Source organism: Chenopodium quinoa, unplaced genomic scaffold (genome assembly GCF_001683475.1).
Source record: "Chenopodium quinoa cultivar QQ74 unplaced genomic scaffold, ASM168347v1, whole genome shotgun sequence".
Taxonomy (NCBI): domain Eukaryota; kingdom Viridiplantae; phylum Streptophyta; class Magnoliopsida; order Caryophyllales; family Amaranthaceae; genus Chenopodium; species Chenopodium quinoa.
Window position 1 is genome coordinate 5306299 of NW_018742815.1, and position 14046 is coordinate 5320344.

Genomic DNA, 14046 nt, shown 5'->3' on the forward strand with positions numbered 1-14046 from the left:
AGAGGGAAGTTACTCTAATGAAATGGATGGTGGTAGCCCGGTGGAGCTTCATGTGCTGCAAGTTTAGTTGTGGAGGGTGATTGTTGCTGTTAATTTTTTTCTCTCTTGATTATTAAACAAACATCATAGTAAACACAAAGGTTTTTAATTCCTTTCACCTCCTTTCCCTTTCTTGATTTCATACCCTTTTGTTTTACCAAATGATTTCAGGCTTTGGTTGATTAAAAACGTAGAAGAAAATACTTAGTGGGACATGATTATTAAGGTGAATTAGGTAAAAAAAAAAAGTGGAGAAATGAGACTCTTTTCTAGGGACAATAGTTTTGGGTGAAATAGAACTATTATTTGTTGATAAAGGGATTACTATATCAATGAGGCCATTAAACAAAAGACTTGATAAACACTATCCACATCATAGACTATTTAATAATAGTTGGAAAATTAAAGTCCTTAAGAAGAATGTTTTAAATTATTTAATCACAATACATTCACATGGAGATTGAGGTCTTCACGTCCCTACATATCTACGACCTCAAAAATCAAGCACCACAAGTCTATGTTGAGTTGTTGTACTAGGGATCACCTTACAATCAACGTAACTCTTCCTTCGAGCATTCCTTAGGACCATAAGTCAATAGGTGAGAGATCACATGTCCATTGAAATTTCCCCCAATGACCAACTTCTCACTCCTTAAACCTGTTGCACCACTTCATCAAAGTCATCCTAAAATTCTTGTCTTACAAAGTCATCCAATCTTGTGGTGGCCCATTATCCGGTCAAAGTCAGGTATGGAACTTTTCTCTAACCAGGTGAGGGTCCTCACCATCCGTTTGGCAAACCAAACAAGATCCGGCTCGTCAGATGTAAGATCTGCACCAAAAGAAGTACTTGGTGAGAAGGATGCAACATAGTTGGCATTCATTCACTTCCGTCTATTTGATGCCGTAGAGGCATCCGGCGCATTCTTCTGCAAGCGTTCTGAGCTTTCACTCAGAATTTTAATGGCAGAATATCCGGGCAATCTTGGCAGCTGGAGTCTTTTATAGATCCTCCCCTTGCCTTTTGAAAAGCTTGGAGATGGAGCATGGAAAGCTCTTAGCAGTATCCTGCAAATTAAGAAGTAAATGTTACTAGCTAGCAAAAACCTTTGCAAGAAATGTAAAGAAAAAACTAAAGTCAGGAGGTCTTACCCTGCCTTTCTTGGCCTCAACGGCTGAAACACACGTAATAAGAGCCTATATATGTACCAATCTATTCTAATGCGTAAATTAAATCCTTATTCAGTGAAGTCTAAAAAGCACTTTAAGACAAGGAAAGATGACAAGCTTGATACATAATTAGACACCCGCAATAATACCTTAAACAAATTACAAGCCTTTGGCTAACTCAATGACTTTTTTTTCCATACATTTGCATAATATTATTTCACAAGATGTAGAAAGGACAATCAACCAAGAATTACAAGAGACAACTAATGTGGTAAAAAAAAATATTCATCCTATTATTTTTAAAGTTTTAAGCATAATATTTATTCCCTAAAACAATACTTGTATATCTTCTCTTAATATGAAGTATATAAAGTACAAAATATGAAATACAACACGGATGTGGAAAACCCTTCTTCAACAATAAGGGAAAAAAAAACCACTATCCTAATCACCCAGGAAGAAAAACTTAACCAATAATATTTAGAGAGCAATGATAAAACCAATACTAAATTATTAGGTACAAGGACAACTACGATTAGTATCCTTAATAATGGTACTTATAAACCTAAACAATTTCTCACCATCTATATTATATTTATTTCACATCATAACTACCTTACCATATTATTTAATGCACACATACAATACTCTTGTTATTCTTCTTCTGCTTTCCATCATTCTTCTCTCGATATAACCAAATCATGAATATGAATTTGGTTATCTTTCTTTTCCTTTTCCCTTTTCTCCTTTTCTTTCTCATGTTATATTTTGTTTTAGGGAGAGTAAACCAACATCATATTGAGTTCACTTTAAGAATAAATTTTTAATACTACCTCTGTTTCATATTATGTGCAACATTTACTAAAAATGGATGCTACACTTTATTTGCAACAAATGTTTTCTTTCCTTTTATTGATTGTCAATTCTCTCTATCTCTCTCCTCATCACATGTTTTTTTATATTTCTCTCTCCATTAACCACTCACATACAAATTTTGTCTAAGAGTCCGTGTTGATGTTTTTGTTGCACATAATATGTAACGGAGGTATTATTTTCAATTGTAAGTTTCTTGATGTATAAATTAACATCTTATGCTAAAAATATACACAAGAAAAAAAGGAAACGACTTCTCTATAATGCATGTTGTCGAATAATTGAATCTTTTAAGTTTCATTGTTATAATCACTTACATTATAAGTGCAAGAAAAAACGGGTATTTTTCCAATAGAACTTAAGTATTTATATATGATTTTCCTTGGACTACCTACATGCCTTAATTATATGTTTGCAATAACATATTGTCATACTAGTTAAAGCTCTAACAACATTTTTTATGTTAAAATTACAGGTCATTTTTATAATTGCATCGGAGATCACCCCTGACACATGCCCTCTATTAACAAAAATAGCAATGAAGTTTGGACCCTTAAGATCTAGTATAGTAAACCTATTGATATCAAACCATCCATTATTTAGTTGAAGGGTTTCATTTGCAGTTGTTGGGGTTATGTTTTTAATCATCTTCACCTTATCTTTTTGCCTCACTAAAAGCCCAATATTTATGTTGGAGAAAAATAAAAAAGATGAAGCGAAAAGGATTCTCCAACGAATGAGTCGGAAAGATAATATTGAAGAGACATTGGATAAATTGGAGGATTTAGTAATTAGAAGCAAGACAACTTCTCCAATAACACTAATAAAACAGTTAAGCCGTCCACCACTCATCATCACCATTTTTATAGCCACCTTACCCATCTTTACTACCGTTGGCACGATCCAATTTTATGGTCCCATATTATTACAATCAGCCAACATCTCACAGCAAGCTACATACTTACCTCCCATATTCATAGTAGTAATACAAATATCCACTAGCCTCCTAAGCCTGGGCATGGTAAAGATATTTGGTAGAAAAAAGGTATTGTTGTTCTCCATCTCGTCAAGAATGATTTTGGAGGTAAATTTAATTTACTTTCCTTATGATGTTTCATTGAAATACTATTTAAATAAATGGATTTTAGCGTTTTCCAAATGTAAGCATCATATATCTACTAGTTCCGCAATATGATATATCTTATAACCTTAATGGTCGGAACTATTAATGAACGAACCGAATCATAGCGCATTTGTTATTTTTAAAATGGGAAATGACTAGCATCATCTCATTATATCTACCTTTATTTATTTTCATGTGATAAGTCATCATGAAGAAATCTTAATATTACGCAATTGTATAATGAAAAAATTTTCTTACTTGTCAAAAATTAATGTTATCTACAACTTTTTGCAGGTGATATTATGCATTGAATATTACAAGAATTCTCACGTGTTAACATATTTTAACTTTTCACAATCTACGCTCATCATTGGAGGCATTTACGTGGCGATGGATTCATTTTTACAATTACCAGATGATTGGCTCAGTGGCGGATCTTATACTAAACTATATGGGGGGCCAAGTTATAAAATTTAATAAATTCTAATTAAAATTATAGATATATAACTATTTACAAAAAACAATAATCTGACTGGTGTCAAGTTTAAAAAAAATGACATCAATCGTCCTTACTTAACTATTATAGAGGCTTCCTTCCAAAAAAAAAAAAAAAAAAAGAACAACTATTATAGAAGCTTGTTATATACAATTAAAATATGATAATTAAATAATAAATTACTATAAGAAAACAATATGCGAGTTTGATCTAAAATTTTACTTTATACAGCTTATATGGGCCAATAGATGCAAACAACATATCATGATACACGTACAATATATGTACAATATATGTACAAAAATAATATAATTATTAAAAAATACATACCATTTTGATTTGTAGTTGTTAAATTGTAAATAATAAAATAAATTTGTAATGATGTCATGATTCGAGCGTAAAAAATTAAGGTCTCGATAAAAAATAAATTTAAATATTAATTTTTCTTAATTAAGTAGTAAAAGTATCTATGTTATATTAGGTTTTAATTTCCATTTATTTGAACCAACTTGAAAAAGTTGTTGTATTTGTCACTAGCTTGACATAATATTTTTATCACGCTAGTCTAATAACTCTTATAAAATTAATAGAGGCCGAACCCTTATGAGCCCTAATGAAGAACCTCCCCTGGTTGACTGAAAGTATCATTCACAACAGATTCAAAAGAAATAGGATCCACACTTGCAATGGCACTAGGACCACTCCAAAACGCTATCTATTATTAGTTTGCAAGTTAAACAAAGCAATTTTCTTTTTATTTATTTTTTGGGATGTCATAGTTGGTTTATTCATAGTCTTCTTTGTACCAGAAACAACTAACATAAAAATTCTGACATAGTTAGCAAGGTTTGGAGTAGGCATTGGCTATGGAAGAGGTATGTTAGGACTAGTGACACATATGAGTAGATAGTGTTATATTACACTACACTATTGTAAACCTATGTCATGTGTAACTTTTCCATCAAGGTTTATCCTATAATGTTTATTCCATTGTTATGTTCAAATCAAATTTTAAGTTGCGTATGGATCAAAATTAGCATAACATTATTCCTTATAAATCACATAACAAGACGTTAGAAAGAACTTGTTAATTAATATCATTTATCCGAGAATAAAACTACTCAATCAATTTGGAAACATTAAGGACTTAGGATTTGAAAAACTTTATATTCATTTCTCGCATAAGAAAACTAGCTAAACCTAATTTCAACATAGGTAACATGTAATGTGCAATTTAAGAGAAAGTAATATGTAAAGCACTGTTTATAAAAGAACAAAATTACTAACCTCAAGTTTCCAATCCTACTTTCCTTTGTATTCAATAAATCTATGCCCAACATGAAATCCTTAGATGACAGCAACCAAAACTACATCCTTTGTATTCAATAAATCTATGCACAACATGAAATCCTTAGATGACAGCAACCAAAACTACATCCTCGTAATCTATACAAAGAAGACAAAGAAATGAGCCGGTAACTTAGTGAAGAGTGATGAAGTAAGTAACTTTACACAGGCCAAACTAATAAAATTAACAATAGACAAGATAGACTATAACAAATTCCACATCATTTCTACATTATATTCCCATAGTATATCTCCATTAATCAATACTTTAGCAAAGCAGGAAGATATGAAAAGTGATCTGTACCCCAAATAACACTCAATATAAATCATGTCGATTCACAGAAATCAAACACCAAACTCCCAAGAACTAGATTAGGTCCTATCTTACAGAAATTTTAAGTACAAGCTTTCAAACCAACAAGTAACAACTAAAGCGGTATTACCAACCACCTTTATATAACAGATAATACATAAAGCATAGGGACTGGATTTCCAAACATGGTTAAAGGTTTGTGGAATTTGGCTTTTAGTATTCTTAAAGTAATTAATTGAATTTCTTGATGATGGGAGAATCATTCTTGGTTACAACAATCACCACATTGACATATATTGAATTTCAAAATCTAATTTGATGCTTTGTTTTATGCATGTGATGTAAAAAGTAGATTTTGTATTCTACTCTAGTTCCCTTTTCTGATTCACTTTGCATTTTGAAAATTAAGCCATGCAGAATCTAGCCCCATGGTAATGTTAATGCCTAACGACTTTGTTGATTAAGCCAATGCCCTGCAGTTATTTTAGTTTGTATCAATCTGAACCACTTTTATACTCCCTTCTATACACTTTACAAAAATGGATGGTACCAAAATTAACAATGTCTCTTTTTCTATTTGAGATATTTTTAAAATGATTAGATTTCTTTTTTTTTTTGGTGAAGGAGAGGGGCAAGCCCCATACAAAGAAAAGCAAAGAAACTGGAAAGGAAAACTCAAAAACAAAAGAGCAAAGAAAAACAGAAAATAAACTACACTAGTATGTCAAAATGACACTTATTCAGCCACAATTGAGACGAGATCATCCCCACTGAGCTCTTCCTTCCGGCACCATCCTTGGCAACGCCAATCCACCCAAGTCCTCCAATAAAACTACATGAAGGTCCTTCGGGACTGCCTCAATCATGACAAGCTTTTGAGATATCGTCACACCAAAGTGAGCAAGCCAATCTGCCGCTCGATTAGCTTCCCTAAAACAGTGTGAGATCTTGACATCCCAAGCCCGTTCTGAAATTAGTGCCTTGCACTTTCGGATTAGATGAATGAAAGGAGAGTGAGGTGGAACATCCTCCACCAACATGTTAATGACAACTTCTGAGTCAAGAGAAATGTGAACCTTCCGATGTCCACCCCTCCACGCCACTAGATTTCTATGTCTACGAGAAATTTCTTATTTTTGAAATATCGTAAATAACCACCCCAAAAAGCACACTATGTTAGCAAACCACCAATTTTTTACAAAATTAAAAAATAGCACCCCTTAAAGTCGAAACCAGTGGATATCACCACCCCTTCTCCTACTCCCGCCAGTTGACTAAGGGGCCTACATTCTTATTTTCCCTCCTTTTTTCTATTATTTTTCACGGTTGTTTGTCTGCAATTTACCTTCATACTAACACCATCTCATCACCACCGAACATCTTCATCATATCATCCGTCAAGCTGCCACCTTATTCGAAGCTCCACCACCACCAACCACAGCAGTACTTGTACCTAGTCAAGGTAGTTTGCTCATTCGAGTTTTAATCAGGCTTCCAATAAAATTAAATAGTCTAATTTAGATAAATTTAATTTTAATAAAATTATACCAATTGAATTGGAGAGGTTTGGTGGTTAAAATATTTCTAATATGTGGCTTTAATATCATTTAAATTGAATTCATTGATATTAAAGAAGTTAATGATGATAGAATTAGTTAAAACAAGTCATCTCCTAGTAATTTTTTGTTTCTTTATACTTCTCAATTCTACAAGTTTTAATTGTTTTTTTTTTTTTAATTATGGATATTATTGATTTAAACTTACTTTTCATTCAATCATACGAATATAATCTGAATTGAGTTTTTTTAGAGCTTTTATAAAGTGGGTTCCATATGAATTATTCCATTTTAACTCTTAGTTCATTGAGTATTAGTAACATTTTGTTTCCTAGTCATCGAGTGTGCCTTACCACCCCGTGCGCTCTTCGTGCACCTCAAGCGCCTAACCTGTGCCTAATAAAAAAGGCCTCGCCGAGGCCAAATATGTGCTTACCCTCTATCGCCTTGCGCCTCTAGGCGCTTTTCAAACACTGTTCTAATTGCCTATCTAAATGATTATGGTTATGGGGGCACACTTGCATTGTAAATTAGAAGTACTTGCTTAGATCTTGTAATATAGGTTTCCATTATTTGGTTTAGATTCTATAATATTGTTAGTTTCGTATTTATTATTCTAATTCTTTTTTGTAAAATAAAACTGATTAAATTCAGAAGAATGCAATTTGATTAATATTTGGGTAAATGGTTTATTTTGTATATTATATGCATGGTAATAATATGAACCTCTCTCCACATCGCACAATCTCTCCGTGATTATCAATCTTTTTGGTTGTGGTAATTGGAGTCAACTCACTCAAGACAAGACATTGGCTAAATACAATTGTGATTTTATTTGATATTATTATTGTCTGCCTATTGCTGATTTACCTATAATAACTTCCATTTATCTCTACATGTCACTAAGAAATCACAGTCTAATGTCTTAGTTATGCTACTGTGCTTAAATAATTTAAGAAGTTTGTTTTTATTTCCATGTGAGAATCTAAAACTTTGATCGAATGACATGCTAGCTTTTTGACAATGTGAGAAATACATGTGCTCAATTAGGTTCTGCATATATGTTCATTTATTCCTTTTGCATTCCAGTTCCACCTACATAGGCTCAAACTTACTTAGATACGCTCACACCCAAATTGGTTAAATTTGAGCTAGATAGGTTAATCTTGACCCATACTTCCATAAGTTCCATTTCGGTCCCATTATGTTCTCTATCAGCTATTTTTGCTTCGAATTTATCCAAATAGGTTAGCTTATGCCTAGAAACCTAATTTGTGCACAATTTGGTTCTTTTGGGTGGGATATGTTCAAATATGCCTTTATTTGTTATAATTCAGCCTACTTAGGCTCAAACTATCCCAAAGTGGTTGAATTTGAGTTAAGTAGGTTCAAACACCCCCTTAGGGATGGCAATTTAGTTCGAATTTGATTCGAGGAAAAATCTCCAATCCGAATATGATAATAATAAATTTGAATCCGAGTCCACTAACAAAAGTCCAAATCCGAATGAGTGGTGGATCGAACTCGGATCTTGTGTATGGGTCCACGAACCATTTAAAGGTATCGTCTATTTTTTTATTTCATCTGACTCCTTATACAGTATATAAATATTCCATATGAAACCAAATCCTAACTATGTCCTTCACCCCAACTGCCACATTCCACTTCCATTCATCTCCTATATAATATCTTTTTCTATCCCCTCTTTCTTAGCACCTCTTCCCTTAATTTCTTACTATAATCCAAGAAAATTTCTAGGATAATATATTCCATTGTTTGACTTTTACTCACTCTTATTTTCAAGAAGAAATTAGATACGACAATGGTGATACAAGAGTCTCCACTACCCAATAATTGATTGCCTTTCAATATTTGACTTTTCAATGGGAGAAAGTCGTCAAATCATCATCATACTCCAAGCATTGGACCTGGCTTCTTTGTTTGTCATTTGTTGTAAATATATAAGGATGGATATCGATATTACATCTTTCATTTTCTGTTACAATAGTTTATGATGTTAGATAATCGGATTTAATTGGATTCGGAGGTCCGCAGTTTGAAGGCCAAAAATCTGGTGGATTCGGACTTGGAGGAAGCTTGTCCAAACTTGGATCCGAATTTGGATCCAAATTTGTAGTTCCTTTATCATTCGGATTGTATTCGGATCTTGTTAGATTCGACCCTAATCTGATCCGTTGTCATTCCTACATCCCCTATTAATTCTATTTTAGACCTATTATGTTCCTTTCTATTTTGTTTGGACTATGTTCTAAGGACTAATTGCTAGTCATGGGGTGGTGATGTAGTGTAAGTGTGTAGCAGAGCTGTGGGTCTTGGACAGGTCCAGGGAGGAGTGGCAATTGACTTGCAAGCAGTTGTGGGGCGTGGTCAGGTGTAGGAAGGGGGTAGTGGGCACAGGACAAGGGGGGTTGTTGCCTTGTTGGTGTGGGTTATAGTGTGCAGGCAGGGAGAACGGGGATGCCTTGGCCAAAATTATAGCAGTGCAAGGCTACTGTACAACACAACCATAACAGAAACACAGAACAACATCTACAAAGAAAAGGTTATGAAGTGTTTGATGAGGTTTTGGTGAGATAGTTATTGGTCTGGGTTTGCCATCTATCTTTTTATATTTGATATATTGAGTGCAGAAGTTGTATAAAAATATAAAAGGAAAAATATAGCTAGAGCCCCCGTCACCCAAGTATAATTAGACCATCAAGATAATTTTTTTTAAAAATAAGACAAAACTAAAGAGACATCTATAGCTAAATCTTAATCTTCTTAGTGTGTATAACAAACCACTGCTACACTCACTACTCAAAAATAATATTCAATTACTAATCAAGCATAGAAAACAAAGAAACCTATTTTGAGGGAAGGTTGGAAGCTTTTCATTAACAAAGACAAAAACTTTCATAATGGTAGTGGCTTGAGGCCACTACTCTCCAAAATTGTAACTTCAGGTTACAATCTCAATGCCCAATTACCACATTCAAGCCACCCCAAAACTGATACCCCTTCCCCTTTTTATATGTACACACAGTCAGCAAAAGAGAGCAAGGATCCCAATACTCCCCTACCACACTTTGTCACATTCTCTGAAATTACTGCTCCACTATTGCACCCCTCAACAGTTCCTTCTTGCGCCTCCTCTCACATGTAATCAGGCCACGTGGCCCTCTAGCTAGGTTTGTTACATTGTGATCTTGAGAGGCAACTATATCACGATTATATTGTTTTTATTTACTTAATATATTAGCCTTTTTATAATTATGTTCTAATAATTTTCTTGATTTCTTGTTCTAATAATTTTCTTATGCTTTTATAACAATAATATGTTAGTTTTTTTTTCTTGTTATTTTGAACAAATATTTCTTTTTATTATTTTTGTAAAGGCTTTTTATTCTTTTTTTGGTTTTGGTTGACAATAATGATAAATACTAATTTCAAGTATATTTTGTAAGTATGTATATCAAATATAAGTATTAAATTTTATTATTTCTCTAAAATTATTGGGCAATATATATTTATTTCACAATAACAAATGTGACATATATAGGTAAAGTTCGTCATTTTAAACATTTAGCCATGTTTCTAGCCATAGCAAAAGCTAATGTCTAGTGAGTTTGGTAGCCACAAGACCACAATAATATTTGTGGCAATTATTTGCCACGGTAATATTTGTGACAAAGAAGTTTATTACCCACGGTAATATTTGTGGCAAATAATTTTTTACCACAATAAAATTTGTGTCAAGGGAATATGTTTGCCACATGAATACCCATGGAATAACAATCAAGATTTTCACACCCTATATTTTCATGTTAAAAGCTCCTAGCCACGCCTTCTTGTGCCACGGGAGTAATTTTCAATATTTCCGAGGATAAATTGCATTGCTACAGCAATTTTAGACTTGTGCCTCGATTTTACATGTGGCACAAGTGTTAATTTGTTGTAATGCCTATCTATCTCTCCCAGCTTGAAATAGAAATTCAGATTAAGCAATAATGTAAACCCTTAAAACCTACATCGTTAAGTGTCATATTAATTACCCATAATGTTGCTATAAACTCAACATCTCAACCAGTCTATCCTCCTCACAATATTCTTTATGTTAAACAGGAAGTTTCTCACCCATATTTCCAGATCCAATTTTTGTGCAATACTGACTTTTTTTTTACATCGTGTAATGCTGACATTTATACCCAATATCAAGCTCTTTCTTATTCTCAGTAGAATAATCACACAAAATTCCTACATACAAAATTCTATTTCATCCCACAGCTACAATAAACCTCCTTTTCTTGTTTCCCAAAATAATCACAACCGAAGAACTCCCTACTTTTCAAAACCAAAAATCTCCCTATTTAGAAGATTTATCATATACATCTTCTTATTCATGTTTCTATGCATTTCTCTTTATAAAATTACAAAAACAGTAATTTGAATTAGCCATACAATTATACACAGAAAAAAATTGCTTATCCAGTAGCAAATCACTGTCTTTAGCCATAGCCAAAATCAATCCCTCGAAAAATATAACTGCTTATTTTAAAAAATCATTAACTAAATCTGAGTCTCTTCCTTAGCCTAAAATCCGTCAGTGACTCTCTTGAAAAGAAACATAAAAGCACTCGAATAAACAAATCGACCCCTCTTAAAAAATCTTCCTACATACTAAACTATATAGAACTAAAAGTTTTCCTACTCTTAAATTGTTTACTATTAAAATTTTCAAATTAATCAATGGTTTATGTTGCTGAATTTTTTTTTTTTTTATTTTTTTTTTTTTTATCAATATCTACTTCAATACCAAATTTTCAAATAGTCACGAATTTGATATCAAAAATACAGATCAACCACAACTAGAAACATATAATCGGCCATAATAATCTGACAACAAACACTTTTGAAATTCGAATTGAGCAAATTTAATTAATTAGACGAATTTGGTAGAATAGCTGGAATAATCGAAGATATTCATCATGCAAATAAAGAAATTTGACTGGAAATTTAATAATTGCAAAACTAATTACAATTCAAAGTTAATTATACTTTTAAAGTAAAATGAAAATTTGAAAATTAACTAACCTCTCTGAAATTAGAGTCGTCGCTTTCGTTCATCTAAAAATTAGGTTTGAATGTTTGATGATCAAAGTGTGTGTTCGAGAAATCTAACGCTCATGAATGATGAATCTCTGTTTGGCTTTTTTTGGCCTAACACGTGACGTGTATATGGTGTATAATAATGGGGTTGTTAAATATCGCCCTCGAATCTATATCTAACGCCCACAACGTAAAATATTTTTACAAATTTACCCTTATATAGAAAAAAGGAATTTACCCCCCACAATTTAACCCCCAAACCCTCACTCCCTTTTCTCTCTACTAAAAACAATTCACTCTCCACACCACCACCACCACCACCACCACTACCACGTCCTTTTATCACCCACAACTTTTAACCACCTTGAAATTCAAGCTTTTATCACTACCACCTCCTCTTTTAACCACCCACCACCACCTCCTTCTACCTCCAATTTCTCAATCTACACCGTTAGCCGTGGAAATAACGAGAAAGAACAAGGGAATGGCGGTCGCCGGAGACAAGTTTTTTTATTTTTTTTTTATTTTTTTTTTATATTCTGAAATCGGGTTCAAACGCCCAAAAATTTCGACCAATCTAGGCTCAAACGCCAAGTTTGTTCGAACGAATGTATGGTTGTTCGAAATTTCTGGGCGGTTGAGATGAAACGCCTAGAAATTTCAAACACCTGGGCGTTTGAGCCTCGGTGGTTCGAAAAATTTGGGCGGTTCCCCCTTTTTTTTAGAAATTGGTTTTTAATTAAATGGTTTTTAGTGTTGTTGTTTGATATTTATAATGTCTACTGGGATCTATGATGAGATACGAATTAATCTATGATGTAAATCAAGGGTAGACTAAGAAATATGAGGGACGAACTAACAATTAATCTATGATGTAAATCATGCGATTAATCTATGATGTTAATTTTGGTAGTATCATGATATACTAATTACTCATAGTTTGGCGTTAGTTTTGATTGTGTTTGATATTGAATTATATTAAGCACTAAAAATCTGTTGTTGTTTGAGATTAATTCATTGTGTTATAAATATATAAGCTGGGATTGAATGTTGATTCGTATCACCACTTGATACTTGATAGTGTATGTCAATATGGAAAAAGCTTGAACCTTTGGAGATCAGTATCAAATTCTATTTGAGGGGAGTAATTTTTTTAAAATAAGGGTAAATTTGTAATTTTATTTTATTTTGCGGGCGTTAGTTAGATATTCGAGGGCGACGTTTAGCTTTCCACATAAAGAAGGGGTTTCTTTTTTTTTGGGAGAAAAGTGTATACTGGACTTTACTCAAACTCTACTAATGTGTTACGGCCTTTACGAGTTTACGAGCTATTCCGGTACAAATTTTTGCCTACACCCCTATATAGGTAACACTACCTGTACCCTCTCTTCATCATAATGACTTCATATTATAATTTTTCGATTTCAAATCATATGTAAAATGTTTATTTTGGTATATATAAATGTTCATTTTTGTAGATATAAATGTTCAGTTTTGTAGATATAAATGTTCAGTTTTGTATCATTAAATGTTTAATATTGTTAATACGATGATACTATATATTTATTGTTTCTTAAGCATAACTTTTTTATCTTTTCAAATGTATATATGTACACAAGCTCAATCTATTAATTAAAAGTATAAACTTTTATAAAAAAAATCAAAAGTGAAAATCTTAAACTTCAAAAATGTACATATCATATACTTAATATATATGTGTCTTACAAACTAAATCGAACATCGCCTCTAATTTAACATTTGGTATACATAAAAAGTTTTTAGAGTCATAGTCCTTGTGTAATAGATAGCCTTCTACGTACTCTTATGATATGTGTGTGTTTTCCTTGGTACATATCTTTTCATCAATACATACATTATCGTATTCAACTTTTTTTTTATTTCATTGATTATCCTGTGTGATAAGAGATCAAAATTTTATAAAGTAAAGTGTTAGTAGCAATCAAAACACACGTCCTATAAACAAGACATAAACATTTTAAAATACAAAATTTTAACATAT

General features: G+C 32.5%; 1 long non-coding RNA gene across 1 annotated transcript; it reads right to left on the reverse strand.

Moving 5' to 3' along the window:
* Positions 1-321: 321 nt before the first annotated feature.
* Positions 322-12950, reverse strand: LOC110725865. Its single transcript, XR_002512243.1, has 3 exons — positions 12012-12950; positions 4989-5147; positions 322-1107 (listed from the first exon to the last, which is right to left on the reverse strand). It is a non-coding gene; the product is annotated as an uncharacterized LOC110725865 (long non-coding RNA).
* Between the last annotated feature and the right edge of the window lie 1096 nt (positions 12951-14046).